This window comes from Polypterus senegalus, unplaced genomic scaffold (genome assembly GCF_016835505.1).
Source record: "Polypterus senegalus isolate Bchr_013 unplaced genomic scaffold, ASM1683550v1 scaffold_3279, whole genome shotgun sequence".
Lineage (NCBI taxonomy): Eukaryota > Metazoa > Chordata > Cladistia > Polypteriformes > Polypteridae > Polypterus > Polypterus senegalus.
Genome location: NW_024377817.1, coordinates 4359 through 31775, shown reverse-complemented (window position 1 = coordinate 31775; position 27417 = coordinate 4359). Strand labels below are relative to the sequence as shown.

Here is a 27417-nt window from a genome sequence, read left to right as displayed (position 1 = left end):
GATGAAAAGGAGAAGGCACATCCTGGCCGCCTGTGTGAACAAGGCCTCGAACACAGGGCGCTGCAGCGACATCAGACAGCCTGCAGGACTGCTTCGTGGTTTCTGGGAGCTTAATAAGGCTTCCTGCTAGCGGTACAGGCTTGGTCGTCCGACACTACTTCACTCACCCCACAACAGCGGCCTTCTAATTCCGAGCCTCGCCTGACATCTGTTGGAATGCTGGAAGTACTACAAGCAATAGCGTCCTACAGGCACGCATGAACTTTTCTTAATTAAGTCAAATTAAACTAAATTAATTAATTAATTAATTATTCAGTTAAATAATTAAATCAATCCTGCTCTGGCTAGAGCTTCTTTCCCTTCCCTCATAGTAGGCAATCCCCAGCCAAGGCTGCTTGTCTTGTTTTATACCAGTAAAGGAGAAAGTGCACCGCTCCTGGAAGTACTGCAATACCAGGTCGATGTGGAGTGGACGGAGCAAGCCCTATTCCATCTCCCTGTTCCAAAAATCAATTTAATATATGGTCCCCAGATAGGGGACGTATCAGATATTAAACTGATAAGAACAGATACTACACTTGATCTTAGCCAAAAGGCCGAGAAGCGATGCCACAAACTCCCCAGGCCAGCCAGCCCCACCGTCTTGCCCATGCGCCAGCTGCATGGTAAGCATCAACTTGGCAGGAGGAAGCAGCTGCCCTAAGACAAGCGCCGACGCGTGAACCCATGTGACATTCCACGGCCTCGTGACAAAAGCGGCCCACCTTGGAGCCAAGGCCTGATACAAAGCCCAAGGGTTGCCACAACGGCGGAAAAACCCTCGGAGTTGTGCGAAACGAGGTAGCCGATACAGCTGGGAGTGGGAGTGGGGTGGGGGGGAGGGGGACAGTCAGTTGGTCCCTTTGGGTGTTTGGCGCTCGTGGTGGGATTTGGGGGAGGCGGGGTAGACCAGGCAAGGAAGAGGACGGCTTTAAACCACCATCTCCACCTCCATCCCCGCCCCTAGATGCCCACAAAACAAAGAAGGAGACGTCAGTGAAGAGCGGTGACGAGCTAGATATCCCTCGAGACACCACGTTCACAACTCTTCAGACACCACGTTCACACCTGTTGGAGATTGAAGATGAAAAGGAGAAGGCACATCCTGGCCCGCCTGTGTGAACAAGGCCTCGAACACAGGGGGCGCTGCAGCGACATCAGACAGCCTGCAGGACTGCTTCGTGGTTTCTGGGAGCTTAATAAGGCTTCCTGCTAGCGGTACAGGCTTGGTCGTCCGACACTACTTCACTCACCCCACAACAGCGGCCTTCTAATTCCGAGCCTCGCCTGACATCTGTTGGAATGCTGGAAGTACTACAAGCAATAGCGCCCTACAGGCACGCATGAACTTTTCTTAATTAAGTCAAATTAAACTAAATTAATTAATTAATTAATTATTCAGTTAAATAATTAAATCAATCCTGCTCTGGCTAGAGCTTCTTTCCCTTCCCTCATAGTAGGCAATCCCCAGCCAAGGCTGCTTGTCTTGTTTTATACCAGTAAAGGAGAAAGTGCACGCTCCTGGAAGTACTGCAATACCAGGTCGATGCGTGGAGTGGACGGAGCAAGCCCCTATTCCATCTCCCTGTTCCAAAAATCAATTTAATATATGGTCCCCAGATAGGGGACGTATCAGATATTAAACTGATAAGAACAGATTTTTGAAAAAATATACTTTATTTACATATATGTTTGGGTAATATATATAAAACACAGTCTAATAGTCTTACAATCTATACCAATCTACAATTCCAACAGAGATGACTGTATTCAGCTATAGACTGATACAGTCTTTCACTATACATTACCTACAACACCTTATTTACATATACAAGGGTGATTTGTATATAAAAATCACAATCTTTACAATCTTACATGCCATATTAAGTGTTTTGTCAATAACATTCGGTTATTTTCCATTACATTCAATACAGTGTTCCACATTCTGTTACTATTTACAAGTTATTGCAGTCTCGACTTGGTCCCGTCCCTGAAAGCTTGTCCTCAAAGAGGGGGCTTTGCCGAAGGCTGCAGTAAACCAAAGGTTACATCAATAAACCTCTTGGAGGGCGAGGTGGTCTTGCATATCCTCAGTTCTTCAAGGAGTCCATGATAGAATAGTCTTTGAGGAGGCTGCGGATGTATCTGCAGCAGTCCTGGATTGTCATCCTTTCCCTCCTGAGGACAGGCGGTTCCTGGCGACCCATAGAGCGTCCTTCACGCAGCACATGAGACGCCATGCCTCCTCGGTGGCTTCCAGTGAGTGGGTACCCGGGAAAAGTCCATAGAGCACCGAATGGTGCGAAAGATTGTCTCTGGGTACCGACTCTTCCAATTCCTCTTCCAGGGCGTCAAAGAGTGACTGTGCCACTGGGCATTCCCAGAAGAGGTGCAGTGCGTCTTCTTCCCGCTGGATGCACCACGGGCAGTGTCTGTATCTGCACAGATTTCTGGCATGCATGAACGCGCGGAGAGGCAGTCCCCCCCGCACAGCCATCCACGCCAGATCCCTGTGCCTGTTTGTCAGTTCTTTGGAGGCTATGTTCTCCCAGACCACCGTGGCTGTCGCTGATGGTAGGGTTCCGATAGGCTCCGTCGTGTCTTTGGCTCTGATGAGCTTGTAGATGGTTTTCGGTTTCCACAGGTCCGGTTTGACTCCCTGAAGTCCGTGTTCCGTTACGAAGCGGACAACATCCGTGTAGAACCATGGAGTGTCCCAGTTGTAAGGGTAGGAGCTGTCCCACTTGTCCCAGCCGAGTCTCTTCCAGACTGGCAGGAGGAAGAAGCGGGACATGGCGTTTCCGGACGATCCGCTGCTGTACTCCGTCAGTGTCCTGCGGATGCAGTTGCAGGCAAAGAAGGCCCTGAGCAGGGTGGGGATGTCGGGGATGCCTTTCCCACCCTTTGGGGTTCTTTGTACATGACTGCCCGCTTGACTCTGTCCATCTTGGAGCCCCAGATGAAGTGAAAGACTGCCCTGGTGATGGCTCTGCAGACAGTGGCGAGGGGTGGCCATGCCTGGGCCGGGTACTGCAGGACCGGGAGGATCTCATTCCGCAGCACCAGCGCTTTGCCTTCCACGGTGAGGTCCCTGAGGCTCCAGAGCCCGATCTTCTGTCTGACTTTGGCCAGTCTCTCGTCCCACGTCTTCAGGGCCGCTCCCTCTCTCGCCAACCAGCTGCCCAGGATCTTGATGGAGTCCCGCCTGATGGTGAAGGGAGGGTGGCGGAGGGTGTCAGGTGCCATTCCCCGAGGAGCATCGCCTCTGACTTCCCGCAGTTGACCTTTGCTCCCGAAGCACGTCCAAAGTCTTCGCAGATCTCCGCCAGCGCCGTCATCGATCTCTGGTCAGCGCAGATCACGGTGACGTCGTCCATGTAGAGGGAGCATCTGATCTCTTCTGTCCGGTCCCGTGCGGTGATCCTCTGATCTCCGGTCTTCCTCTGATCCGTTCCGCCAGGAGCTCTATACAACAGACAAAGAGAAGAGGGGAGAGAGGGCAGCCTTGTCTGACCCCGGACAGGACCGGAAGGGGTCAGTTTTCCAGCCGTTCACCAGCACCATGCTGGAGATGTCTCGGTACATCAGGCTGATGTACGAACAGAACGTGTCGCCCATTCCGAGACCTCGCAGAGCCTTGATCATGAACTCGTGGGACACCCGGTCGAAGGCTTTCTCTTGATCTAGGCTGACCAAGGCCGCGGTGATGCGGCGTTCCTTCACGTAGTGCACCGAGTCCCTGATCATGGCCAAGCTGTCGGCGATCCTGCGTCCGGGGATGCCGCAGGTCTGGTCTGGGTGGACGACCTGTCCGATCACCTTTTTTAGCCGGTTGGCTATCACCTTGGCCAGGATCTTGTAGTCCACGTTCAGGAGGGTGATGGGGCGCCAATTCCTCAGCTCGCATCTCTCTCCCTTCTGTTTGTACAAGATCGTGATCATTCCTTCTCTCAACGACGGAGGCATTCTGCCCTCCGCCACCATCTCCCGGTAGAGCTCCAGCAGGTCCGGGCCGATGAGGTCCCACAGCGCGACGTACACTTCGGCTGGTAGTCCGTCACTGCCCGGGGTCCTGCCGGCCCTGAAGGATCTGGCGGCAGAGTGCAGCTCCCCCAGCGTCAAGGGTGCGTTCAGAGCAGACTCACCTGTGGGATCCAAGGTTTTGTTAATACCTGTTAGGAACCGGTCGGTTGCGTCTGCTTCGGTCGTCTTTGGGGAGTAGAGGCTGCTGTAGTAGTCCCGGACCACTCCCATCACTGCCTCCTTTCCCGTTTTGACGACCCCTCCATCGTCTCGCAGTTCTCTCAGGGGAGTGTGGCCGGAGTGGAGTTTCCTAAAGAAAAAGGAGTTACACTTCTCACCTTTCTCCAGGTTCTCCACTTTGGATCGAAAGACAATGCGTTTGGATTCCTCCTCAAAGTGCCTCCTCAGGCTCTCCTTGGTCTCCTCCAACTCACGTCTCACGTCCCAGCCGCACTGGTGAAGCTCTTGCAGGGACCACAGCTCCTTCTGCAGTCTGCAGAATTCCCTTTGCCGTTGGCACGCCTGTCGTCTTCCTTTGGCCTGAAAGAAACTGCGGAGTTTAACTTTAATAAATTCCCACCAATCGCTTACTTTCTGGAAGTGGCATTTCTCTTCCTTCCAAGCGGCGTAGCGGTCCTTAGCTCCTGCATGACGTCTTCCCTTTCCAGGAGGCTACAATTCAGTTTCCACGACCCCGGGCCATGCGGAAAGTTTTGGCCGAGGGATCCCTGGAAGTGAACCGCCCTGTGGTCTGAGAAGAAGCACGGAACCAATGTGTACTTTTCGGTTGTCACTGCTCTGGAGGCGAAGACAAAGTCGATCCGGGGCGAGGCGAGCCGTGGGACCGCTCCAGGTGTAGTTGGCGAGCCCGCCCGGTAGTCCCTGCCGTGTCCGACAGGAAGCTTCCGTCACCATCTCCCTGAGCAGCCTGGATGTGGTGTCCAGTCTGGCGAATGTGCCTGAGCTGCGCCGTCCTCCTCCAGGGGCAGTTGAAATCTCCGCCATCACCACCGCCCTGGAAGTGGCGAGTTGGGGCCTCAGGGTCTGGAAAAGCTCCAACGCCGTTCTTCCCAGGGGTGCGTACACGCAGATGAGCCGGACAGGCTCACCCGCCCACGAGCCGTCGACGCAGCAGCAGCCGCCGCAGACGAGCTCCCGGACGGAGTCCAGCGTAAACGGTTCCCCTGACAAGACGGCATCCCGCGGCCTTGTTCTCACCACCTCCCGACCAGTAGGAAGGGCCGTGAGACCACTGTTTGCCCAGGTGGCGGTAGTTTCTAGAGGGTGGGAGGGCACACTCCTGCAGCATGTACACATCGCAGTTCTGAGCGGACAGGAAGGTCATCACCGTCTGTCTCCTCAGTTTGTCCTTGATGCTCCTCACGTTGATGGAAAATAATGAGAGTAGCCATCTGGGAGGAAGGTGGAGAGGTTAGTGTGGGCCAGGCCCCTAGTCGCCTCGGTCAGGTGGGACTTGGTCTGTCGGCCCCGGGTCTCGATCTGAAGCAGCCGGTTGATCTGTGCCAGGTTGTCCATGTCGTTGTGGGTAGGCTGGAAGTTTAGAGCTGCTTCGAGAAACAGCTCCTCTTCCATCTGGGTCTCCTCGTCTTCTTGCTGTGGACATTCAGATGGGGGCTCTGCTGTCTTCTTCCTTCTCTGGTCCTCCTCTGGGCTGTTTGGACTTCTCCTCTTCCTTGTCCGATTCCCTGTAGGAGCGACGAGAGGGGGAAAATCCTCCGGGTTGAGGGTGGGTGGGGGAGGTGGAGGTGAGGGCTCTGAAGCAGCATGGGAGGGGGGAGCTGCCTCAGTGGTGGAAGGAGGGAGGGTCGAGGGGGGAGGGGTGGAGTTCTTTGTCTTTCCTCCTTTGTCCTTTTTCCTGATTGCCTGTGCACGCCGGTGCTGCAGGGGGACTTCAGTTTGGGCTTCCTTCGGCAGGCAGATTGGGTTTGGTCCTCCTCCGTGCAGACTGTTTGAGGTCACAGCGGCGTAGGACTTCTGTCTCTGAGGGCAGTCTTTGTACACATGGCTGGTCTGTCCGCAGAGGTTGCAGGTCTTTTTCCTGGGACAGTCTTTCGTCTCGTGGCCAGTCACACGGCAGTTCCTGCAAGCGGCCTCCTTGCATTCCTTCAGCACGTGGCCCATCGCTCCGCATCTCCTGCAGGATTTTGGCTGGTCAGGGTAGTGCAGGATTGCCGCCGAGTTTCCCAAGGAGAAGCTCTGCGGTAGGTGCTGGAGACCGTTTGGAGAGGCGTTGTCCTTCCATAACCTGACGATGACCGACCACTTACCCGTCCAGAAGCCATTCCCATCCTGGATCTGGGTGGGTTCCCTCACCACCGTGCAGAAGCGCTTCAGGAGCGTGGAGATGTCCTTGCCAGGCGTATGGGGATTCCTCATGGCAATCGTCACTCTCCTTTCCTCTCTCTGTATGGGGCAATTCCCCACAAAGCGAGCAAAGGGGGAGTCCGGCATTGCATTCTGGACCATTTCCCAGTAGCGCTTGCAGACCGCAATGGAGGCAAACGTAACATAGAAGAGGCCCAGAGCGAATGTCTGTATGCTCAATGTATCTGCTCTGGAGAATCCCTGCTCCATGACCATTTTCTTCCCAAAGGTCTCTGCACTCATTTCAGGGATCCTTCCCTCCACCTCCTTGAGCCTCAGCACTCACCGTCTGCTTCATCCAGGGTTCCAGAGGCGGGGGCCATCCTGGAACTTTCGGGCTGGAGTCAGGTGAGCTGCGGCCTGGGACGTAGAAGGGCCAGAAGAGGGCTGATCTTCCAGGCTGGGAGTAGCTGCCTTCTCCTTTCCCAGCTTCTCGGAGGTCTTCCTAGCCGGGCAGAAGCAGAGGTAGGAGCAAGAGCTGAAGCAGGAGCATCAGCAGAAACTGGAGCGGAATCCATTCTTGGTCTTTTCGTAGTCTTTTCTTCTTTCCAGATGGAGGTAGTCTGCAGATGAGAGATGAATCTTTCCTGGAAGATATCAGCTCTCTTCTTGGTGGGTGGAGCTATGCAGATGTCCTCCTCAAACTTCTTCTTCTTTTCTGTTTTCTTGGTTTCAAACTCTTGAAGCTTTGTAAAAAGTGGTGGACTCAGCCAACCTACTTTTACTCAGAATCAAGAATTCAATAGCCGTAAAAACAGCTCTTGTGCTTCCTTACTGACTTTGAGAGCAGAGCTTCAATCGCCGTCAAAAGGAATTATATATAAACACGATCCCAATGGAAAAAACAAGCAGTTCTCCACTCTGATAAGAACAGATACTACACTTGATCTTAGCCAAAAGGCGAGCGATGCCACAAACTCCCCAGGCCAGCCAGCCCCACCGTCTTGCCCATGCGTCCAGCTGCATGGTAAGCATCAACTTGGCAGGAGGAAGCAGCTGCCCTAAGACAAGCGCCGAGACGTGAACCCATGTGACATTCCACGGCCTCGTGACAAAAGCGGCCCACCTTGGAGCCAAGGCCTGATACAAAGCCCAAGGGTTGCCACAACGGCGGAAAAACCCTCGGAGTTGTGCGGAAGCGAGGTAGCCGATACAGCTGGGAGTGGGAGTGGGCGTGGGGAGGGACAGTCAGTTGGTCCCTTTGGGTGTTTGGCCGTGGTGGGATTTGGGGAGGCGGGGTAGACCAGGCAAGGAAGAGGACGGCTTTAAACCACCATCTCCACCTCCATCCCGCCCTAGATGCCCACAAAACAAAGAAGGAGACGTCAGTGAAGAGCGGTGGCGAGCTAGATATCCCTCGAGACACCACGCTCACAACTCTTCAGACACCACGTTCACACCTGTTGGAGATTGAAGATGAAAAGGAGAAGGCACATCCTGGCCGCCTGTGTGAACAAGGCCTCGAACACAGGCGCTGCAGCACATCAGACAGCCTGCAGGACTGCTTCGTGGTTTCTGGGAGCTTAATAAGGCTTCCTGCTAGCGGTACAGGCTTGGTCGTCCGACACTACTTCACTCACCCCCCAACAGGGCCTTCTAATTCCGAGCCTCGCCTGACATCTGTTGGAATGCTGGAAGTACTACAAGCAATAGCGCCCTACAGGCACGCATGAACTTTTCTTAATTAAGTCAAATTAAACTAAATTAATTAATTAATTAATTATTCAGTTAAATAATTAAATCAATCCTGCTCTGGCTAGAGCTTCTTTCCCTTCCCTCATAGTAGGCAATCCCCAGCCAAGGCTGCTTGTCTTGTTTTATACCAGTAAAGGAGAAAGTGCACCGCTCCTGGAAGTACTGCAATACCAGGTCGATGTGGAGTGGACGGAGCAAGCCCCTATTCCATCTCCCTGTTCCAAAAATCAATTTAATATATGGTCCCCAGATAGGGGACGTATCAGATATTAAACTGATAAGAACAGATACTACACTTGATCTTAGCCAAAAGGCGAAGCGATGCCACAAACTCCCCAGGCCAGCCAGCCCCACCGTCTTGCCCATCGTCCAGCTGCATGGTAAGCATCAACTTGGCAGGAGGAAGCAGCTGCCCTAAGACAAGCGCCGAGGCGTGAACCCATGTGACATTCCACGGCCTCGCGTGACAAAAGCGCCCACCGTTGGGAGCCAAGGCCTGATACAAAGCCCAAGGGTTGCCACAACGGCGGAAAAACCCTCGGAGTTGTGCGGAAGCGAGGTAGCCGATACAGCTGGGAGTGGGCGTGGGCGAGGGGAGGGAGGACAGTCAGTTGGTCCCTTTGGTACGGAAGGGGGGCTTTTTTTTTTTTTGGGCCCCCCCCCCCCTTTTTTTGGGGGGGTTCCAGGGGGGGGGGGGGGGGGGGGGGGGGGGGGGGGGGGGGGGGGGGGGGGGGGGGGGGGGGGGGGGGGGGGGGGGGGGGGGGGGGGGGGGGGGGGGGGGGGGGGGGGGGGGGGGGGGGGGGGGGGGGGGGGGGGGGGGGGGGGGGGGGGGGGGGGGGGGGGGGGGGGGGGGGGGGGGGGGGGGGGGGGGGGGGGGGGGGGGGGGGGGGGGGGGGGGGGGGCCCCCCCCCCCCCCCCCCCCCCCCCCCCCCCCCCCCCCCCCCCCCCCCCCCCCCCCCCCCCCCCCCCCCCCCCCCCCCCCCCCCCCCCCCCCCCCCCCCCCCCCCCCCCCCCCCCCCCCCCCCCCCCCCCCCCCCCCCCCCCCCCCCCCCCCCCCCCCCCCCCCCCCCCCCCCCCCCCCCTCCCCCCCCCCCCCCCCCCCCTGGGGAAAACCCCCGGGGGGGGGTTTTAAAAAAGGGGGTGAAGGGGGGGGGAAAAACCCCGGGGTGGCCCAAAAAAAAAACCCCCCCCCCCCCTTTTGGGTTTTATCCCCTCCCCCCGAAAACCAAAACCAAAAAAAAAAAAAAAAAAAACCCCCCGGGGGTTTTTCCCCCCCCCAAAAACCAGGGCTTTTTTTTTCCAAAAAAAAAATTTTTTCCCCCCCCCCCCCCCCCCCCCCCCCCCCCCCCCCCCCCCCCCCCCCCCCCCCCCCCCCCCCCCCCCCCCCCCCCCCCCCCCCCCCCCCCCCCCCCCCCCCCCCCCCCCCCCCCCCCCCCCCCCCCCCCCCCCCCCCCCCCCCCCCCCCCCCCCCCCCCCCCCCCCCCCCCCCCCCCCCCCCCCCCCCCCCCCCCCCCCCCCCCCCCCCCCCCCCCCCCCCCCCCCCCCCCCCCCCCCCCCCCCCCCCCCCCCCCCCCCCCCCCCCCCCCCCCCCCCCCCCCCCCCCCCCCCCCCCCCCCCCCCCCCCCCCCCCCCCCCCCCCCCCCCCCCCCCCCCCCCCCCCCCCCCCCCCCCCCCCCCCCCCCCCCCCCCCCCCCCCCCCCCCCCCCCCCCCCCCCGCCCGGCCCCCCCCCCCCCCGGGGGGGGGGGGGGGGGGGGGGGGGGGGGGGGGGGGGGGGGGGGGGGGGGGGGGGGGGGGGGGGGGGGGGGGGGGGGGGGGGGGGGGGGGGGGGGGGGGGGGGGGGGGGGGGGGGGGGGGGGGGGGGGGGGGGGGGGGGGGGGGGGGGGGGGGGGGGGGGGGGGGGGGGGGGGGGGGGGGGGGGGGGGGGGGGGGGGGGGGGGGGGGGGGGGGGGGGGGGGGGGGGGGGGGGGGGGGGGGGGGGGGGGGGGGGGGGGGGGGGGGGGGGGGGGGGGGGGGGGGGGGGGGGGGGGGGGGGGGGGGGGGGGGGGGGGGGGGGGGGGGGGGGGGGGGGGGGGGGGGGGGGGGGGGGGGGGGGGGGGGGGGGGGGGGGGGGGGGGGGGGGGGGGGGGGGGGGGGGGGGGGGGGGGGGGGGGGGGGGGGGGGGGGGGGGGGGGGGGGGGGGGGGGGGGGGGGGGGGGGGGGTTAAAACCTGGGGGTTTTGAAAGAAGGGGGGAAAGGAAAAGGCACACCTGGCCGCCTGTGTGAACGGGGGCCTCGAAAAAGGGGCGGCATCAGACCCCGGGACTCCCGTGGTTTCTGGGGGCTTGGGGCTTCCTGCTAGCGGTACAGGCGGTGTCCCATTTCCTCACCCCAAAAACGGCCTTCTAATTCCGAGCCTCTGACATCTGTTGGAATCTGGGTACTACAACAATGCGTCCTACAGGCATGAACTTTTTAATTAAATAAAATTAAATAAAAATTAAATTTAAATTAATTATTCAGTTAAATAATTAAATCAATCCTGCTCTGGCTGAGTTTCCCCTTCCCTCATAAGGCAACCCCCACCCAAAGGCTGTTTGTTTTTATCCCAGAAAAGGGGAAATGCAGCTCCAGTACTGCAATCCCCGGTCGTTTAGTAAAGAAAAAACCCCTATTCCATCTCCCTGTTAAAAATCAATTTAATTTTGGTCCCCAATGGGGCGTATAAAATAAAAACGTGAACAGATACACATGATCTTAGAAAAAGGCGGGGCGTGCCAAAAACCCCCGGGCCACCCCCACCGTTTTTTCCCCGGTCAGCTGCATGGAAAGCATCAACGCGGGGAAGCAGCTGCCTAAGAAAAAGCCCCCGAGCGTGAAATGTGACTTTCCCACGGCCTCGTGAAAAGCGGCCCACCTTGGGCCAAGGCCTGATAAAAACCCCAAGGGTTTTCCCGGGGGGAAAAAACCCTGGGTTTGGGGAAGCGGTCCGATACAGCTGGGGTGGGGTGGGGGGGGGAGAGGGACAGTCAGTTGGCCCCTTTGGGTTTTTGGCCCTCGTGGTGGGATTTGGGGGGGGGGGTGCCAGGCAAGGAAAGGGGCTTTAAAACCATCTCCCCCCTCCATCCCCCCTAGATCCCACAAAACAAAGAAGGGGGCGCAGTGGGCGGTGGCATAGATATCCCCCGGGGCCCCGTTACAACTCTTGACCCCTTCACACCTGGGAATTGAAGATGAAAAGGAGAAGGCACACCCCTGGCCCCTGGGGAACAAGGCCTCGAAAAAGGGGGGCCTGCAGAAAATCAGACAGCCTGCAGGACTGCCTGGTTTCTGGGGCAAAAGGGGCTTCCTGCACCCGGACGGCGTTCCCCGCCTCCACTCACCCCCCACCCTTTTAATTCCGGCCTCCCCTGACATCTGTTGGAATGCGGGAAAGTACTACAAGCAATGCGTCCTACAGCCCATGAACTTTTTTTAAATTAAGTCAAATTAAACTAAATTAAAATTAATTAATTATTCAGTTAAATAATTAAATAATTGCTCTGGCTGACTTTTTTCCCTTCCCTCATAGTAGGAAATCCCAGCCAAGGCTGCTTGTCTTTTTTATACCAGAAAAGGGAAAAGTGCACGCTCCGGGAAAGTACTGCAATACCGGGTGATATGGGGGGAGGACAACCCCTTTTCTCCCCTTTTCCCAAAAATCAATTTAATATATGGTCCCCAGATGGGGGCGTATCAGATAAAACGTAGACAGATACACATGATCTTGAAAAGGCCCCGGCGTCCAAAACTCCCCAGGCCAGCCAGCCCACCGTCTTCCCCTGCGTCAGCTGCATGGTAACATCAACTTGGCAGGAGGAAGCAGCTCCCCTAAGACCCCCCGAGGCGTAAACCCCTGTGACTTTCCCACGGCCTGTGAAAAAGGGCCCATTTTGGGGCCAAAGGCCCTGATACAAAGCAAGGGGTTGCCCGGCGGAAAAACCCCCACCGGGTTTGGGGAAAGGGGTCGAACAGCTGGGGAGTTTGGGGTGGGGGGGGAGGGACAGTCAGTTGGTCCCTTTGGGTGTTTGGCTGTGGTGGGATTTGGGGGCGGGGTAGACCAGGAAAGGAAGGGCGCTTTAAACCACCATCCCCACCTCCATCCCCCCCCTAATCCCACAAAACAAAGAAGGGGCGTCAGTGAAAAAGGGGTGGCAGCTAGATATCCCCCCCGAGCCCTTTCCCAAAACTCTTCGACCCCCCGTTACACCTGTTGGGGGAAGATGAAAAGGAAGCACATCCGGGCCCCGTGTGAACAAGGCCCCCGAACACAGGCGCTGCAGCACATCAGACCCTGCGGACTGCCGTGGTTTCTGGGGCTTAATAACCCTGCTAGCGGTACAGGTTTGGGGGCCCCCGACCTCCCTCACCCCACAACAGCGCCTTCCCGGCCCCCCTGACATCTTTGGAATGCAAATACACAAGCAATGCGTCCACGACGCATGAACTTTTCTTAATTAAGTCAAATTAAACTAAATTAATTAATTAATTATTTTCGTTAAATAATTAAATTCCTGCTCTGGCTGAGCTTCTTTCCCTTCCCTCAGAAACCCACCCAAAGGCTGCTTGTCTTTTTTATACCAGTGGGGGAAAAGTGCCTCCTGGAAGTACTGAAAACCGGGTATCGTGGGTGGCGGGCAACCCCTATTCCATCTCCCTTTTCCCAAAATCAATTTAATATATGGTCCCCAGATAGGGGCATAATATTAAACATAAAAAGATACTACATTTGATCTTACCCAAAAAGGCGGCGTGCCACAAACTCCCAGGCCAGCCACCCCCCCGTCTTGCCCATCGTCAGCTGCATGGTAAGCATAAACGGCAGGAGGAAGCGCTCCCCCTAAAAAAAAACCCCCGGGCGTGAACCCATGTGACTTTCCCCGGGTTGAAAAAAGGGGCCCCGGACCAAGGCCTGATACAAAGCCCGGGTTCCCCGGCGGGAAAAACCCCGGGTTGGCGGAAGCGGGTCCCCGATCAGCTGGGAGGGGGGTGGCGTGGGGGGGGGGACGTCAGTTGGTCCCTTTGGGTTTTTGGCTGTGGTGGGTTTTGGGGGGGGCGGGGTAGCCAGGCAAAAGAGGGCGGCAAACCACCATCTCCACCTCCACCCCCGCCCTAGTCCCACAAAACAAGAGGAGTCAGTGAAGGCGGTGGACTAGATATCCTCGGACACCACGTTCACAACTCTTAACCCCGTTCACCCTGTTGGAGTTAAAGATGAAAGGAAGGCACTTTGGCCGTGTGGGGGCCCCCCGGGGAACACGGGGGCTGGGGGCTCAGACAGCCTGCGGACTCCCTTTGGTTTCTGGGGTTTAAATAAGGCTTCCTGCTGGCGGTACAGGTTTGGGGGGGGTCCGACCCTTCACTCACCCCACACGCGGCCTTTTAATTCCCGAGCCCCCCTGACATCTGTTGGAATGCGGGAAAGTACTACAAGCAAGGGGTCCTACAGCGCATGAACTTTTTTTAAATTAAGTAAAATTTAAAACTAAATTAAATTTAAATTTTAATTAATTATTCAGTTAAATAATTAAATCAATCCTCTCTGGCTGAGTTTTTCCCCTTCCCTCATGGGGGCAATCCCCAGCCAAGGCTGCTTGTCTTTTTTTCCAGTAAAGGGAAAGTGCCCCTAATACTGCAATACCGGGTGTTTGGGTGGACAACCCCCTATTTTTCCCTTTTCCCAAAAAATCAATTTAATATATGGTCCCCAGATGGGGGGCGTATCGAAATTTAAATAAAGAACAATCCAATTTTTAAAAAGGCGGCGATGCCAAAAACCCCCCGGCCACCCAAACCCCCGTCTTGCCCACGCCCCACCGGAAAAGCATCAACGGCAGGAGGAAGCAGCTGCCCTAAGACAACCCCGGGGCGTGAACCCAGTGCTTTCCCCGGCCTTAAAAAAGGGGCCCCACCAAGGCCCCAATACAAACCCCAAGGGTTCCCGGGAAAACCCCGGGTTGTCGGGCGGTGCGATACAGCGGGGGGAGTGGGGTGGGGTGGGGGGGGGGACTCAGTTGGCCCCTTTGGGTGTTTGGCTCGTGGGGGGTTTGGGGGGGGGGTGACCAGGAAAGGAGGGCCAAACCATCCCCACCCCATCCCGCCCCTGTCCCACAAAACAAAAAAGGGGGCGTCAGTGAAGCGGTGGCAGATATCCCAGCCCCGTTCACAACTCTTCGACCCGTTCACACCTTTGGGGGTTGAAGATAAAAAGGAAAGGGCCAATTGCCCCCTGTGAAAGGCCTAAACCGGCGCGCGCATCAGACAGCCTGCGGACTCCCCGTGGTTTCTGGGGTTTTAAAAAGGCTTCCTGCAGCGGTGGCTTGGGTGCACTGCTTACCCCCAGCGGCCTTCAATTTCCCGAGCCTGTGACATCTGTTGGAATGCGGGAAAGTACACAAGCAATGGCGTCCTAAGGCATGAACTCTTAATTAAGTCAAATTAAACTAAATTTTTTAATTAATTTTATTGTTAAAATTAAATTCCTCCGTGGCTTTCCCTTCCCTCAATGGCAATGAGGCGGGTTTTTAAAAAAAGGGGTCCCCGGAAAACCTGGTCGTCGTGGGTGGCGGAGCAACCCCCTTTCCCTCCCTGTTAAAAATCAATTTAATTTTGGCCCCCAAATGGGGGGTTCGATAAATGAAAAGAACAGATACTACATGATCTTGAAAAGGCCCGGCGATCCACAAACCCCCAGGCCAGCCACCCCCCCGTCTTCCCATCGTCAGCTGCATGGTAGCTTTGGCAGGAAGCGCTCCCCTAAGCCCGGCCCCCGGGGGTGAACCCATGGCTTCCCCCTCGTGCGCGACCGGGGGCCCAAGGCCTGATACAAACCCCAAGGGTTTTGCCCCCCCGGGGAAAAACCCGGGATTGTGCGAGCGGGTCCCCGATACAGCTGGGGTGGGGGGGGGAGGGACATCAGTTGGTCCCTTTGGGTTTTGGCCCGTGGTGGGTTTTGGGGGAGGCGGGGTAGACCAGGCAAAAGGGGGGCGGTTTTAAACCCCCTCCCCCACCTCCACCCCCCCCTAGTCCCACAAAACAAAAAAGGACGTCAGTGAAGGCGGGGGAGCAGATACCCCTCGAGACACCCGTTCACAACTCTTCAAACCCCCGTTCACATTTGGGTTAAGATGAAAGGAAGGCCCCCGGGCCCCTGTTGAAAAAGGCCGAACACGGGGGCTGCAGGGGAAATCAAAGCCTGGGACTCCCCTTTGGTTTTGGGGTTTAAAAGGGCTTCCTGCTAGCGGTACAGGCGTGGGCCCGACCTTTCACTCCCCCCACACGGCCCAAATTCGGGGCCCCCTGCATCTGTTGGAATGGGGGGTACTACAACAATATCCTACGGCCCATAAACTTTTTTTTAATTAAGCCCAAATTAAACTAAATTAATTAAAAATTTAAATTATTCAGTTAAATAATTAAATCAACCCCCTCCTGGCTAGAGTTTCCCCCTTTTCCCTCATGGTAGGCAATCCCCAGCCAAGGCTGCTTGTCTTTTTTTATCCAGTAGGGAGAAAGTGCCCCCCTGGAGACTGAAATCCGGGTGCCCGTGGGTGGGGAACAACCCCTTTCCATCTCCCTGTTCCAAAATCAATTTAATTTTTCCCCCAAAAGGGGCTTTGATTTTAAAACTAAAAAAAAGATACTCCCTTGATCTTAGCCAAAGGGGGCGTCAAACCCCGGGCCGCCACCCCCCCGCTTGCCCTGTCACTGCATGGTAACATCAACTTGGCGGGGAGGAAGCAGCTGCCAAGACAAGGCCGGGCGTGAACCCATTGACATTCCCCCGGTGGAAACGGCCCATTGGAGCCAAGGCCTGATACAAACCCCAAAAGGGTTTGCCCCGGGGAAAAAACCCTCGGAGTTGTCGGAAGCAGTGCCGATACAGCTGGGGTGGGAGTGGGGGGGGGGAGGGACGTCAGTTGGCCCCCTTTGGGGTGTTTGGCCCTTGGTGGGTTTGGGGGGGGGTGACCAGGAAGGAAGGGGGCGGCTTTAAACCACCATCTCCACCTCCATCCCCCCCTAGATGCCCAAAAAACAAAAAAGGGAGGCGTCGTGAAAGCGGGGGGAGCTAGCCCCTCGAGACACCACGTTCACAACTCTTAACACCCGTTCACACCTGTTGGAGATTAAAATGAAAAGGAAAGGCACACCCTGCCCCTGTGAAAAAGGGCCCCTCGAACACGGGGAGCTGCAGCGTCAGACAGCCTGCAGGACTGCCCCGTGGTTTCTGGGAGAAAAAGGCTTCCTGCTAGCGGTACAGGCGGTGTCCGACCTACTTCACTCACCCCAAAACAGCCCCTTCAATTCGAGCCTCCCTGCATCTGTTGGAATGCGGAGTACTACAAGCAATGCGTCCTACGGGGCGCATGAACTTTTCTTAATTAAGTCAAATTAAAAATAAATTAATTAATTAATTTTAATTATTCAGTTAAATAATTAAATCAATCCTGCTCTGGCTGGGCTTCTTTCCCTTTCCCCCCTCATGTAGGCAATCCCACCCAAAGGCTGCTTGTCTTTTTTTTCCAAAAAGGAGAAGGTGCGCCCCGGGGTACTGCAATCCGGGTATCGTGGGTGGAAGACAACCCCTATTCCTTTCCCCTGTTCCAAAATCAATTTAATATATGGTCCCCAGATGGGGGTATCAGATAAAACTGATAAAAACAGATACTACATGATCTTACCCAAAAAGGCGGGCGTGCCACAAACCCCCCAGGCCACCCCCACCCCCCCCTTTTCCCCCGTCAGCTGCATGGTAGCATAAACTTGGCGGGGGAAAGCATCCCCCTAAGAAAAACCCCGAGGCGTGAACCCATGTGACCCCCGGCCCGTAAAAAAAGGGCCCACCTTGGGGCCCAAAGGCCTGATAAAAAGCCCAGGGGTTTCCCCCGGGCGGAAAAACCACCGATTTGCAAAGCTTTGCGATACAGCTGGGAGTGGGATGGGGTGGGGGGGGGAGGGACAGTCAGTTGGTCCTTTGGGTTTTTGGGGTTTGGTGGGATTTGGGGGGCGGGGTGCCGGCAAAAGGGGGGCGGCTTTAAACCACCATCCCCACCCCTCCCGCCCTAGATCCACAAAAAAAAGAAGGGGGCGTCAGTGAAGAGCGGTGGGGCTAGATATCCCCCCCAGACCCCCGTTCAGCTTTCGAACCGGTTCACACCTGTTGGAGATTAAAAAGGAAAGGAAAAAGGCACATCCGGGCCCCGCCTGTTGAAAAAGGGCCCCCGAACACAGGGGCGCGCAACGACAGCCTGGGACGCCGTGGTTTCTGGGAGCTTAATAAGGCTTCCTCTGCGGTACAGGCGGGGGGGCCCGACACTACTTCACTCACCCCACAACAGGGGCCCTTTCCCAAATTCCCGGCCCCCCTCCCATCTGTTGGAATCTGGAAGTACTGCAATAGCGTCCTACAGACATGAACTTTTCTTAATTAAGTCAAATTAAACAAAATTTAAATTTTTAAAATTTTAATTATTCATTAAATAATTAAATCAACCCTCTCTGGCTGAGCTTCTTTCCCTTCCCTTAGTAGGCAATCCCAGCCAAGGCTGCTTGTCTTTTTTTATCCCCAGGGGAGAAAGTGCCCCTCCTGGAATCTGCAATACCGGGTGATCGTGGGGGGGGCCGAAAACCCCTATTCCACCCCCTTTTCCCAAAAAAATCAATTTAATATATGGTCCCAGATGGGGGTATGAATATTAAACTGATAAGAACAGATACTCCCCGATCTTACCCAAAAAGGCCCCGGCGATGCCACAAACCCCCCAGGCCAGCCACCCCCACCGTCTTCCCCATCGTCAGCTGCGGAAAGCATCAACGGGGGGAGGAAGCAGCTCCCCAAAGACAAGCCCCCGGGGCGTAAACCCATGTGACATTCCGGCCTGGTCCCGCCCCCAGGGCCAAGGTATACAAACCCCAAGGGGGTTCCCCAAGCAGGGAAAAACCCTGGAGTTGTGCGGAAGGGGTGGATACATGGGGGTGGGAGTGGGGTGGGGGAGGGACAGTCAGTTGGCCCCTTTGGGTGTTTGGCTGTGGTGGGTTTTGGGGGAGGCGGGGTAGACCAGGCAAAGGGGGGCGTTTTAAAACCCCCCTCTCCCCCCATCCCCGCCCTAGTCCCCACAAAACAAAAAAGGGGGCGTCAGTGAAGAGCGGTGGCGGCTTATCCTCGAGACCCCGTTCACAACTCTTAACCCGTTCCCCCTGTTGGGTTGAAGATGAAAGGGAAGGAAATCCTGGCCGCCTGTGTGAAAAAGGCCTCGAACACAGGGCTGCAGCGAATCAGACAGCCTGGGACTGCTTGGGGTTTTCGGGGGGGCTTTAAGGCTTCCTGCTACCCCTAAGGCTTGGTGTGACACTCCATACCCCCAACAGCCCTTCTAATTTCCCGAGCCTGCCGTCTGTTGGAATGCGGGAAAATACTACAACAATAGCGTCCAAAGGAAAAACTTTTCTTAATTAAGTCAAATTAAACAAAATTTAAATTTTAAATTAATTATTCATTTTTTAAAATCAATCCTGCTCCAGAGCTTTTTTCCTTTCCCCTCATGTAGGAAATCCCAGCCGGCTGCTTGTCTTTTTTTATACCAGTAAGGAAAAAGTGCAGCTCCGGGAAAGTACTGAATCCCAAATATCTGGGTGGGGAGCAAGCCCTATTCCATCTTTTCCAAAAAATCAATTTAATTTTTGGTCCCAGATGGGGGGCGTATCAGATTTTAAAACTAGGGGGGTCTACATTGATCTTGAAAAGGCCCGGGGCGTGCCACAAACCCCCCAGGCCAAGCCCCGTTTTCCCATCGTCAGCTGCATGGAAAGCATCAACAGGGGGGAAAGAGCTGCCTAAGACAAGGGGGGCGTAAACCCCATGTGACATTCCCGGCCCGTGACAAGCGGCCCACCGGGGGCCCAAAGGCCTGAACAAACCCCAAGGGTTGCCACAGCGGGGAAAAACCCCCCGGGTTTCCCCAAAAAACGGGGTGCCCGATACAGCTGGGAGTGGGGAGTGGGGGGGGGGGGGACAGTCAGTTGGCCCCCTTTGGGTGTTTGGCTTCGTGGTGGGTTTTGGGGGGAGGGGGGTGACCAGGAAAGGAAGAGGGGGCTTTAAACCACATTCCCCTCACCCCCCCCGATCCCACAAAACAAAGAAGGGGGCGTCAGTGGGGCGGTGGCAGCTGTATCCCTCGAGACACCACGTTCACAACTCTTAACACCACGTTCACACCTTTTGGGAAATTGAAGATGAAAGGAGAAGGAAATCCTGCCCCCCTTGAACAAGGCCTCGAACACGGGGGCCTGCGGGCATCGACAGCCTGCAGGACTCCCGTGGTTTCTGGGAGCTTAATAAGGTTTCCCTGCTACCCCGGTACGGCTTGGTGGTCGACACTTTCCTCACCCCACAACAGCGGCCCTAATTCCGAGCCGGGCCCGGTCTGTTGGTCGGGAAAGTACTACAACAAGGGGTCCACAGGATGAACTTAATTAAGTCAAATTTAAAAACTAAATTAATTAATTAATTAATTAATTATTCAGTTAAATAATTAAATCAATCCTGCTCTGGCTGAGCTTCCCCTTCCCTCATAGTGGCCCCCCAGCCAAGGCTTTGCTTGTTTATACCGTGGGAGAAAGTGCACGCTCCGGGAAAGTCCTACCAGTCGTCGTGGGGGGGAAAAACAACCCTATTCCATCCCCCTGTTAAAAAATAATTTAATATATGGTCCCAGATGGGGGCGTATGATATTAAACTGATAAAACAGATACTACATGATCTTGAAGGCGGGGCCACAAACTCCCCGGGCCAGCCAGCCCCACCGTCTTGCCCATGTCAGCTGCATGGAAAGCATCAACTTGGCAGGGGGAAGCAGCTCCCAAAAGACGCGAGGCGTGAACCCATGTGACATTCCCGGCCTCGTGACAAAAGCGGCCCACCGGGCCAAGGCCCTGTCAAACCCCAAGGGGTTTGCCCGGGGAAAAAACCCCCGGGGTTGTCGGCGATTTACCAACAGCTGGGGTGGGGGGGGGCGGGGGGGAGGGGGGGACAGTCAGTTGGCCCCCTTTGGGTGTTTGGCTGGTGGTGGGATTTGGGGGGGGGGGGGTAAAAGGAAAGGAAGGGCCTTTAAACCACCATCTCCACCCCCCACCCCGCCCTAGATGCCCACAAAACAAAAAAGGGGGCGTCAGTAAAGGGCGGTGGCAGCTAGATACCCCTCGAGACACCCGTTCACAACTCTTCAACCCCGTTCACACCTGTTGGGATTGAAGATGAAAGGAAGCATCCTGGCCGCCTGTAAAAGGGCCTTTGAACACAGGCTGCAGCGACATCAGACAGCCTGCAGGACTGGGTTTTCTGGGGGCAAAAAGGCTTCCTCTGCGGTACGGCGGTGGGTCGACATTTCCTCACCCCACAACAGCGGCCTTCAAATTTCCCGGCCTCCCCGACATCTGTTGGAATGCGGGTACTACAACAATGCGTCCTACAACCCTTGAATTTTTCAATTAAGCCCAAATTAAAACTAAATTTAAATTAATTATTTTAATTATTCAGTTAAATAATTAAATCCCTGCTCGGCTGACTTTTTTCCCCTTTCCCCCTCATGTAGGCAATCCCAAAGGCTGCTTGTCTTTTTATCCCAGTAAGGAGAAAGTGCAGCCCCCTGGGTACTCAATCCGGGTGATCGTGGAGGGGGAGAAAACCCCTTTTCCCATCCCCTTTTCCCAAAAACCCAATTTAATATATGGTCCCCAGAGGGGGGTATGAAAAAATGAAAAAGCAGATACTACATGATCTTAGCCAAAGGCGGCGTCCAAAACCCCCCGGGCCAGCCAGCCCGTCTTCCCATGCGTCGCTGCGGAAACATCAACGGCAGGAGGAACGCTGCCTAAAAAAAGCCCAGGCGTAAACCCAGGCTTCCCCGGCCTCGTGAAAAACCCCCCTTGGACCAAAGGCCCTGATAAAAAGCCAAGGGTTCCCCGCGGGAAAAACCCCGGGTTTGGGAGGAGGATACGCTGGGGGGGGAGTGGGGGGGGGGGGAGGGGACAGTCAGTTGGCCCCCCTGGGTGTTTGGCCCTCGTGGTGGGTTTGGGGGGGCGGGGTAGACCGGAAAGGAAGGGGGCTTTAAACCACCATCCCCACCTCCATCCCGCCCTGATCCCCCAAAAACAAAGAGGCGTGTAAAAAAGGCGGTGGGAGCTGTTCCTGAACACCCTTCCCTTTTCCCAGACCCGTTCACACCTTTGGGTTAAAGATAAAAGGAAAAGCCATCCTGGCCGCCTGGGGAAAAAGGCCCGCAAGGCTCGGGGCTCCAGCCTGGGACGCCTGGTTTCTGGGGCAAAGGCTTCCTGTAGCGGTACAGGCTTGGGTCGACACTCTTCACTCCCCCCAAACCGGGCCTTCAAATTTCCCGAGCCTCCCCTGACATCTTTTGGAATGCGGAAGTACTACAAGCAATAGCGTCCTACAGGCGCGAACTTTTCTTAATTAAGTCAAATTAAACTAAATTATTAAATTTAAATTTAAATTTTATTCAGTTAAAAAATTAAATCAATCCTGCTCTGGCTGAGCTTCTTTCCCTTCCCTCTAAGGGCAATCCCCAAAGGCTGCTTGTCTTTTTTTGAAAAGGAAAAAGTGCACGCTCCGGGAAAGTACTCTCCCATGATCCGTGGGGGGGCCCAGCAACCCCTATTCCATCTCCCTTTTCCCAAAAAATCAATTTAATATATGGTCCCAGAGGGGGGACTATCGTTTAAACTGATAAGAACAGCTACACTTGATCTTGAAAAAGGCGGCATACAAACTCCCAGGAGCCACCGTCGCCCATGCGTCAGCTGCATGGTAAGCATCAACGGCGGGAGGAAGCGCTGCCCCTAAGAAAAGCGCCGGGGCGTGAACCCATGTGACATTCCGGCCTCGTGCCCGGGGCCCCCTTTGGGGCCCAAAGGCCCTGATACAAACCCCAAAGGGTTCCCCGCGTGGAAAAAACCCCCCGGAGTTTTTTGGAAGGGGGGTGCCGATACAGCTGGGAGTGGGGTGGGCGTGGGGGGGGAGGGGACAGTCAGTTGGCCCCCTTTGGGTGTTTGGCCCTTGGTGGGATTTGGGGGGGGGGGGGGGGGCAGGGGGGAGGGCGGCAAACCACCATCCCCACCTCCACCCCCCGCCCTAGATGCCCACAAAACAAGAAGGGGGCGTCAGTGAAGGCGGTGGGAGCTAGTATCCTGGACCCCCGGTTACAACTCTTCAACACCACGTTCACCCTTTGGAGATTGAAGATGAAAGGAAAGGAAATCCTGGCCCCTGTGTGAACGGCCCCCCGAACACAGGGGGCTGCACCCTCGACAGCCCAGGTCCTTTGGTTTCTGGGCTTAAAAGGCTTCCTGCTAGGGGAAGGCTTGGTCGTCCGACACACTTCCTCACCCACAAGGCCTTTTTCGGCCTGCCTGACATCTTTGGAATGCGGGAAAATACTACAAGCTAGCTTACAGGCCGCAAAACTTTTCTTAATTAATAAAATTAAACTAAATTTAAATTAATTAATTTTAATTATTCAGTTAAATAATTAAATAAATTCTCTGGCTAGGCTTTTTTCCCTTCCCTCATGTAGGCAACCCCCAGCCAAGGCTGCTTGTCTTTTTATACCAGTAAAGGAGAAAGTGCAGCTCCAATAAATACCAGGTGATCGTGGAGGGGGCCGACAAGCCCTATTCCATCTTTTAAAAAATCAATTTTTTTCCCCAGTGGGGCATCAGATAAAACTGATAAGCAGATACAAATTGATCTTACCCAAAAAGGCCCCGGCGATCCCAAAAAAACCCCAGGCCAGCCACCCCCCCGTCTTGCCCAGTAGCCGGAAAAATAAAAGCGGGGGGAAAGCTCCCCCTAAGAAAAAGCGCCGAGCGTGAACCCATGTGACATTCCCGGCCTTGACGGGGCCCCCCCTTTGGGAAAGGCCTGATACAAACCCCAAGGGTTCCCCGGGAAAAACCCCCGGAGTTGTGAAAGCAGGTGATACACTGGGTGGGGGGGGGTGGGGGGGGAAACGTCGTTGGGCCCTTTTGGGTGTTTGGCTTGGTGGGTTTTGGGGGGAGGGGGGGTAGACCAGGAAAGGAAAGGGGCGGCAAACCACCATCTCCACCCCCATCCCGCCCTAGATGCCCACAAAACAAAAAAGGGGCGTCAGTGAAAGGTGGCACTAGATATCCTCGAGACACCCGTTCCAACTTTTCCCCCCAAAAAAAAAAACCCCCCCCCCGGGGGGTTTCAACCTGGGGGGAAGTGGGGGATGGGGGGGAAGGCTTCCTGGGGCCCGGCGGTGTAAACCCCCTCACCCACAGGGGCCCCTTTCAATTTCCAGCCTCCCCGACTGGGTTTTGGAGTATAAAGCTGCTCCCTACAGGCGCTGAACTTTTCTTAAAACCCCTTCAAAATTATAATTGTTGGTTTTCGAAAAATTAAACAATCCCTCCCGGAAACTTTTCCCCCTTTTAAGTAAATACCAATTTTTTTTTTATACCAGTAAAATCCGCTCCTGGAAGTACTGCAATCCGGGTTTGGGGGAAAAGGCAACCCCTATTCCATCTCCCTTTTCCCAAAAATCAATTTAATATTTTTCCCCCAGATGGGGCGTATCAGATATTAAACTGATGAACAGATACTCCCCTTGATCTTAAAAAGGCGGGGGTCCACAAACTCCCCGGCCAGCCACCCCCCCGTCTTATCGTCACTCTGGTAACATCAACGCAGGAGAGCAGCTGCCTAAGAAAAAGCGCCGAGGGGAACCCTGTGACTTTCCCCGGGCCCCCTGTGACGGGGCCCCACCTTGGGCCAAGGCCTGATACAAACCCCAAAGGGTTGCCGGCGTGGAAAAAACCCTGGGTTGTCAAACTTGCGATACAGCTGGGAGTGGGAGGGGGGGGGGGGGACAGTCAGTTGGCCCTTTGGGGTGTTTCTGGTGGGATTTGGGGGGGGGGTGCCAGGAAAGGGAAAGGGGCGTTTAAACCCCATCCCCCCTATCCCCCCCCTAGATGCCCACAAAACAAGAAGGACGTCAGTGAAGGGCGGTGGCGAGCTAGATATCCTCGAAAACCCCGTTCAACTCTTCAAAAACCCGTTCACACCTTTTGGGGGTTTGAAGATAAAGGGGGAAAAGGCACATCCGGCCCCCGCCTGTGGACAAGGCCCTCGAACACGGGGGGCCTGCAGCGACATCAGACAGCCTGCAGGACTGCTTGGTTTCTGGGAGCAATAAGGCTTCCCTTGGACAGGCTTGGTCCGACCTCCACCCCCCAACAACAGCGGCCTTCAATTCCGAGCCCTGACATCTGTTGGAATGCGGGAAAGTACTACAACAAACGTCCACGACGCATAAACTTTTTTTAAATTTAAAGTCAAAAAAACAAAATTTAAATTTAAATTAATTAATTAATTATTCAGTTAAAAAATTTAAAATAATCCTGCTCTGGCTGAGCTTCTTTCCCTTCCCCCTCATTAGGCAATCCCAGCCAAAGGCGCTTGTCTTGTTTATACCAGTAAGGAGAAAGTGCACCGCTCCTGGAAGTACTGCAATACCGGTGTCGTGGAGTGGGCGAACAAGCCCTACATCCCCCTGTTCCAAAAATCAATTTAATAAAATGGTCCCCAGATAGGGGTATCAAAATAAAACCTGATAAGAACAGATACTACACTTGATCTTGAAAGGCCGGGCGTGCCACAAACCCCCCAGGCCAGCCAGCCCCACCGTCTTGCTCGTCAGCTGCATGGTAAGCATCAACTCAGGAGGAACAGCTCCCCTAAGACAAAGCGCGGCGTGAACCCATGTACCATTCGGCCGGCACCCCACTTGGACCCAACCTGATACGGCCAAGGGTTTGCCCGCGGGAAAACCCCGGAGTTGTCTTGAGCTTGAGTAGCCGATACATGGGAGTGGGAGTGGGCTGGGGAGGGGGGGGACAGTCAGTTGGTCCCTTTGGGTGTTTGGCCTTGGTGGGATTTGGGGAGGGGGTAGACCAGGAAAGGGAAAGGACGTTTAAACCACCATCTCCCTCCATCCCGCCCTAGATGCCCACAAAACAAAGAAGGAGGCGTCAGTAAAGGGCGGGGCAAGCTAGATACCCTGAGACCCGTTCAAAACTCTTCAGACAGGCACCTTGGGATTAAGGGAAAAGAGGACCCTGGCCCCCCAAAAGGCCCCAAAGGGCCAGGCATAGCAGTGCAAAACGCTGGCTGGGGTTAATAAGGCTTTCAGCGGAAGGTTGGGTAAACCCCCCCCACCCGGGTTTAAATTCCATTTTTTGGGGGGGGAAGGAAGACCAACAATCCCCAAAACCCCCCTTTTTTTCAATTTCAAAAAAAAAAAATTTTTAAATTCGGAAAAAAATTTCAACCGCTCTGGCACTTTTTTCCCCTCCTTGTAAATAGAAAGGCCTTTTTAAAAAAGGGGCCCCCCGGGGGCGAAACCATGACGGGGAGGGGCCCCCCTTTTTGTTCCTTTAATTAAAATTCCCCAAAACTATCAAAAACTTAACAAATACATTTTGAAAAGGCGGGATACAAACCCCGGGCCCCCAACCCCCCTCTTACCCCATATTAATAATTGGGGGGAAATTTCCCCAAAACCCCCCGGGGCCCCTTCCCCCCCGGTTCCCCCGCCCATTTGGGGCCGGTATAAAAAAAGGTTCCAAAGGAAAACCCCGGGTTGCGGGGGAAGGGGCCCTTTCATTTGGGGGGGGGGGGGGGAAAAGCGTTCCCCTTTGGGTTTTCGTGGGGATTTGGGGACAGAAAAAAAGGGAGTTTCCCCACCACCCCCCCCCCCCCCCCCCAAAAAAAAAGGGAGGGGGGAAAGGGGGGGGGGAAGAACCCCCGAGACACCCTTACACCTTAAACCCCGTTAAAAACCCCTTTGGGGGAAAGTGAAAAAAAGGGCCCTCCCCCTGGGGGAAAGGGAACACAGGGGGGGGGAGGGGCCCCTGGGAGGGGTTTCTGGGGGGGTTTTTTTTGGGGGGACGGGCGTAGGAATTTTTTCCCCCCCCAAACCCTTTCAATTCCCCCTGGCCTAACGGGAAGCGGAAAGACTACAAGCAATCCCACACCCGCTAATTTTTTAAAAAAAACTAAAAATTTTTTTAAATTAAGTTAAAAAACAATCCTGCCCGGGGCCCCCCCCCCCAAAGGGCAATCCCCAGCCAAGGCTGTTTTTTTTCCGGGAAAAAAACCGCTCCGGGTACGCTACCGGTCGACCGGGGGGGCCCCAAAAGCCCCTTTCCCCCCCTTTCCAAAAAAAAAAAATTCCAAAGGGGTTCAATTTAAATGATAAAAATTTTTAAAAATTTTTTTTAAAAAAAAAAAAACCCCCAGGCCCCCCCCTTTTCCCCCACCCCGGAACTTTGGGGGGGGGAAACATTTAAAAAACCCGAGGCGGAAAACTTTCCCCGGGGGGGGGCCCCCCCCCCACCAAAACCCAATTTTCCCCCGGGGGAAAAAGGGGGGGGGCCCAACAGCAAAGGGAGGGGGCAAAAGGCAGCAGGGCCGGGGTTTTGGCCGTGGGGGGAGGGGGGGAGGGGGGGAAAAAGGGGGGGGAAGAAACCACCCCCCACCCCATCCCGCCCGGGCCCACAAAAAAGGGCCTGGAGCGGGGAAAAACCCCTGGACCCCCAAACTCTTCAAACCCGGGTTAACCTGTTGGAAGGGAAAAAAGGAAAAGGGGCCACCCTCCCTTTGGGGCCCCGAAAAGGGGGCGGAACAGCAGGAGGGTTTCCCCTTTTTTTAATCCCCCCTTCCCCAAACAGGGAGAGAAAAAAACCCCCCCCCCAAACACGGCCCCAACCACCTGACACTTTGAATTTGGGGAAGATAAAGAAGGCCCCGGCCGTTGAACCTTAAAAGGGGTTTAAAAAATTAATTAAAATTTTTTTTATTTTAAAAAATTTAAACTCCTGCTCGGCAGGTTTTTTCCCCCTTCCTAAATTACTCCCCACCGGGCGCTTTCTTTTTTTCCTAAAGGGAAATCCCGTTAGTAGCAAAGTTTGGGGGAAAAAGCCCCTTTCCTTTTTTCCAAAAAAAATTTTAATTATTAATCGTTAATATTAAACAAGCGCTAATTTTCTTCCAAAAGGAAAACCCAAAAACCCCCCGCCGCCCCCCCCGGGGGCCCCCCCCCCGGAAGATCAACGGCGGGGGAGCCCCCCAAAACAACCCGGGGCAACCCCGTATTGGCCCAAAGGGGGCCCCCGGGGGGGGAAAAACCCGGGTTCCGCGGGGAAAAACCCCTTTTAAGGGA

General features: G+C 55.7%; 5 non-coding genes and 4 pseudogenes across 5 annotated transcripts; all 9 read right to left on the bottom strand.

Moving 5' to 3' along the window:
• Positions 1-420: 420 nt before the first annotated feature.
• Positions 421-608, bottom strand: LOC120519485. The gene has a single exon (XR_005631535.1). It is a non-coding gene; the product is annotated as a U2 spliceosomal RNA (small nuclear RNA).
• A 937-nt stretch (positions 609-1545) lies between these two features.
• LOC120519491 lies at positions 1546-1727 on the bottom strand. The gene has a single exon (XR_005631539.1). It is a non-coding gene; the product is annotated as a U2 spliceosomal RNA (small nuclear RNA).
• A 5452-nt stretch (positions 1728-7179) lies between these two features.
• LOC120519488 lies at positions 7180-7361 on the bottom strand. The gene has a single exon (XR_005631537.1). It is a non-coding gene; the product is annotated as a U2 spliceosomal RNA (small nuclear RNA).
• Positions 7362-8279: 918 nt separating this feature from the next.
• LOC120519490 lies at positions 8280-8465 on the bottom strand. The gene has a single exon (XR_005631538.1). It is a non-coding gene; the product is annotated as a U2 spliceosomal RNA (small nuclear RNA).
• A 4282-nt stretch (positions 8466-12747) lies between these two features.
• Positions 12748-12913, bottom strand: LOC120519489 (annotated as a pseudogene).
• A 3776-nt stretch (positions 12914-16689) lies between these two features.
• Positions 16690-16860, bottom strand: LOC120519486 (annotated as a pseudogene).
• Positions 16861-17730: 870 nt separating this feature from the next.
• On the bottom strand, positions 17731-17912 carry LOC120519487. Its single transcript, XR_005631536.1, has one exon. It is a non-coding gene; the product is annotated as a U2 spliceosomal RNA (small nuclear RNA).
• A 5745-nt stretch (positions 17913-23657) lies between these two features.
• LOC120519493 lies at positions 23658-23824 on the bottom strand (annotated as a pseudogene).
• An 852-nt stretch (positions 23825-24676) lies between these two features.
• On the bottom strand, positions 24677-24842 carry LOC120519492 (annotated as a pseudogene).
• Between the last annotated feature and the right edge of the window lie 2575 nt (positions 24843-27417).